General features: G+C 45.1%; 1 pseudogene; it reads right to left on the bottom strand.

The window, feature by feature from the left end:
* On the bottom strand, nucleotides 1-1544 carry LOC134469845 (piggyBac transposable element-derived protein 4-like; annotated as a pseudogene).
* Nucleotides 1545-4578: the final 3034 nt, after the last annotated feature.

The following is a 4578-nucleotide window of genomic DNA, read 5'->3' as shown; positions in this document are numbered from 1 at the left end:
TCAGGTAAGTCCACATGTTAAGACGAAGGCGTTGTACGCAGAGATATCCAACATGTAAAAAAATATCAGTAATGGCCATCGCAGGGTACTCCTTTTGCAGCTGTATGTGGTGGCCAGCTTATCGAGGTTGTTCACCCCTTCTTTTGTGGCGTTGTAGTCCAGGACCATTTCCGGCTTCTGATGGCCCCCCTGAACACAGATTCTTCCACTTCTGTGCATTGCACTCATGAGCACCACATTTTTGCATTTCTTAGGTACATACGAAACCAGGGTTGTGTCAGGTGTATAGGCAAATTTGGATGAGTACACAGGCCTGTCGTTCAGTTTCAGCAGGTGGGGAGGGAGCTCCGGCTTGTTTTTTCGTACTGTGCCCAACATGGTCACCTTTCGCTTTAGCAGCTCCTGACCCAGCTTGTGTGACGTAAAGAAACTGTCACATGTAATGTTGTGTCCCGACAGCCCCTGAGCCATATCGAGGACCACTCTCATCCCTTGGTTTTTCTCAGGGGCTCCTCCTCCCCTGCGTTTCACGTAAACCTGCAGCTTCCACACATATGAGGAAGTTGAATCACAGACAGCCCAAATCTTAATGCCATACTTGGCAGCCTTAGATGGTATGTACTGCCGAAATGGGCAGCGACCCCGAAATGGCACGAGTTGCTCATCAACAGTGATATTGGGACCAGGGTTGAAAAAGAGGAGTAGACGAGCAACCCACTTGTCCCACACACTCCTGATGGCAGCAAGCTTGTCCCTCTGCTGTCGAGCTGGTCTACTATCATCATCACGGACGTCAAAACGCATGGTCCTGGAAATTATGTTGAAAGTTTGCAGAGACATTGTCGATCGGAAAAGATCTCTTCCGGTTTCTTCGTCCCACAGGGATTCTGATGCCTCTCCTTTGGACTTGAAAACACCGGCAAGGATGAGGACCCCAAAGTATGCATCTAAATTGGTTTCGTCTAAATCTTTCCACCTCTCTCTAAACACTCTTTTCCTTCTATATTAGAGCAGGTCAGGATGATGTTCTTGATCGGGGGTGGCATGAACATGTCAAATGAAGACCTGATGTCGACTACGTAGTCGACCGCCAAGCGTGTAGGCCCTGGCACCATCCGCTTCTCGCTGGCAGCTATGTGAGGGGGCTCAGGTCTTGAAGTGGAACACCATTCAATTTTCCCATCTTTTGATGGCCATATACTTTCATGTCCCATGTCTCGTTGCCCAGAGTCTTGCTGCTGACAAGCTGGTGCTGGGACTGACTGCTGGCAGGGGGGTGGTACTCTCTCTGAGGTTCGCTGCCGTTTTACCGCTGGTGGATTGCCCTCTCCAGGCTGCTGTGTTGTAGGACGGTCCTCTTCTTTCCCCTCTTCATCAAAATCACTATCCTCTTCTTTCCCCTCTTCATCAAAATCACTCTCTGACTCTGAATTTTCAGATACACGATCTTCCTTTTCAGAGAAATCTTCCACAGCTTCCTCAGCTTCCTCCTTCTCCTCAAGGATCAGTTCCGATGCAGTCTGAAGAGAGAATTTGTTTGTCATTATGATCAGTTTGTGACTAGTATTCACACTTCAAGAAACATTTGCACAATACCCTACCTAGGCTCGATCTCACGAGACTGATGGTGAAATGTGGGAAAAATAGTGTTCTGTGCAGATTTTGCAACAGTGTTGTACCAAGGTCCCACCTCTATCTCTCTTTCTCTCTGTGTGTCTCTGTCTGTTTCTCTGTCTCTCTCTCTCTTTCTCTCTCTCACACACACACACACACACACACACACACACACACACACACACACACACACACACACACACACACACACACACACACACACACACACACACACACAAACACACACAAACACACACAAACACACACAGAGCCCCAGGTCAAAATGACCCGAACACTCTCTATGTAATACAAATATGAAGGGGGTGTCTGCATCATGTTCCTTGCACAAAATGAGCCAAAGCCAGTTAATCTCTGTGTGAAAGAACACTTGGTGTTCAGGTCTTTTTGACCCGTTCTCACTTTTTTGCTTGATAAAAATAGTATCAGTCATTATTCTTTCACTCTGAGATTCACTCTCCTTGGCTCATTTTCTGTGAGGAATATGAATCTGGGGGGAAAAAAAACATTAGTGCACCTCCCTGGACATTTCTATTACACAGGAGGTGTTCCTGGGTCTTTTGGACCCGTATAATTTTGGTTTGGCTTTTTTTCTAAACTCTTTAATACAATACTGATCACATGCTGAGTAGACAAGGCAGAGGGTGAATTATGTGGAAAAAGGAGTGCAGATATTGTTCGGTTCAGTGGTGCATCAATGTTTCAACCTTGCGCAAGAAGAGCACTAGTGGCTCAATCAAGTTTACTCTCTTTCTTCACTGTCTCTTTATCTTTCTCTCTCTGTATCTCTCATCCTCAAAAATATACATGTCAGAAATTCACAAGCAGCATGAAGTGAACATGAAGATGAATAAGAGCTATGATATTTTCCCCCATTTTTGTAATTATTTTTCTATATGCCCGGGTCAAAAAGACTTGAACACCTTCTATATAGTAAAAACACAAACACCTTTAAAGGGTTAAGTCAAAAACTGAAAATGGGCCAGAACACCTAACAAGGGTTAAGCTTGCAGTGGCATGCTGCTCCCACTAGATGGTGTAATCTTTACATGAATTTCTCACTACCAGGTGAAAATCATGTACATGGCTCTCTTTATACTTTCGAGGGAAAGGCTTATGTGTTTGTGTAATGGGAGGTTTATACTTGTTTTTATACAAATTATTTACTAGTTTGGGCAATGATCATTAATGCCCTACCTGTTGTGCTGAAGACAACCAAGTTCCCACAGAAGGTCAGAGCTGTCTTTATATTTTTTTTACCCCATAAGGTGAACGAGGGCCTGCCAAACCCCCCTGTTGCTATCAGACACACCACTACTTTTCTTCTCCCATAGCTGCCTTTAGACACCCTCATAAGCGGTTAGAGCGTCAGACTTGTAGCCCAAGTTTGCCAGTTCGACTCCGGACCCGCCAGGTTGGTGGGGGGAGTAATTAACCAATGCTCTCCCCCATCCTCCTCCATGACTGAAGTACCCTTAGCATGGTATCGTCCCACTGCACTGCTCCCTTGGGGTGATATTGGGGGCTGCCCCCTTGCACGGGTGAGGCATACATGCAATTTCATTGTGTGCAGTGTGCAGTGTGCAGTGAACACTTGTGTGCTGTGGAGTGCTGTGTCACAATGACAATGGGAGTTGGAGTTTCCCAGTTGGGCTTTCATTCTCATCACCCCTTCCCTGGCCATGGAAGATTCTACAGTAGTTAACCTCATTTTTTTTGCTCTGTGGCCCTTTTTCTTCTCTCGAAGGCCTGAGTTGATTCAGGTCATATGCAAAAACTGCAAGTCTATTTTCTGTGTTGAGTCCTTGGCCTACTTTGTCACTCTCTCCACCATCTCTAGGAAGTGGATCCCGTCTATTTTAGCTGCCGGCCGGGAGGAGGTAGTCTGTGGAGAGTTTGTTTAATAAGAGCCGCGTGTGTCACAATGTCAAGTGAATACACCTATAAATAGTGACCTCGGGAACATTTTTTTTGTCTTGAATGTGATTTTCATAATCTCAGACGATCTGTGAGCGCCAGAGACGGAGAGATGACTGACGACTGAAAGGTGGCGGTTTATAGATCGTTCGAGCCACCACCACAGATCTGATAAATGATCATGTAGTCTGCTGCGGCGAGGCGAGAGGTGTCGTGTAGGAGGAATGTCTTCGCACATATGATGAGCAGCATTCACCTTCTGATTTCTGAATAGCCAGTCTCAGGCTCGAGTCAGTGAATGTAAAACACAAGTTTTCAGTCATAGAGAAGATGTCATGCTCTCTACATCTCCCTGAGCAAAGTATTGTTGGTGTGATTGTGAGGGTGACTCATATAGTTGTGCCATTAGGGGTGACCACCGCATGGCCTACTAAAGATGCCTCATCCTGCTCTACTTGGCTAGCAGGACATTTTGGACTATTTTAAATGACACATGCTTTAGAAGTCATCTGTTTGAATGCAAGCTGCCCTGTATGATTTGAAAGCTGATGATATAATACTAAAGTATGATACTAATGTAACAACATTATGCTGTGTGTAATGCCTGTGGCAGCTGATGGGAGAGTGGGTAGGTATGCGTCAGGTCCAAATCATTGGAAACCTGATGGGCAGTGATGGGCAAAATGGAGCCATTAGTTATAATCTAGTGCCACATATTCCACATGACTTTATTTTACCTGTCCAATTCATCCAGGTGATCATTCAACCAGCCAATCGCCTTCCTTAATTGGAGAGGTAAATTGAAAAGTTAATTGGAATAAAGTTAATTGGAATATGTAGCAATGTAACTAATGAATCCATTTTGCCCATCACTAGCTGACAGTCAGAACACAAAGCTTTCCCTCCATATGCTCAGTAGGAGAAAGGGGACTTAATGTCATAGCAGACACAATGGATATACAGTATGTGTCAAAACTGCAGGAATGAAGGTGTGAATCATTTAACTTCTGACTGCTCCGTGGCATCTCC

This window comes from Engraulis encrasicolus, chromosome 19, assembly GCF_034702125.1.
Source record: "Engraulis encrasicolus isolate BLACKSEA-1 chromosome 19, IST_EnEncr_1.0, whole genome shotgun sequence".
Lineage (NCBI taxonomy): Eukaryota > Metazoa > Chordata > Actinopteri > Clupeiformes > Engraulidae > Engraulis > Engraulis encrasicolus.
This window is presented reverse-complemented; position numbering and strand designations above follow the sequence as displayed.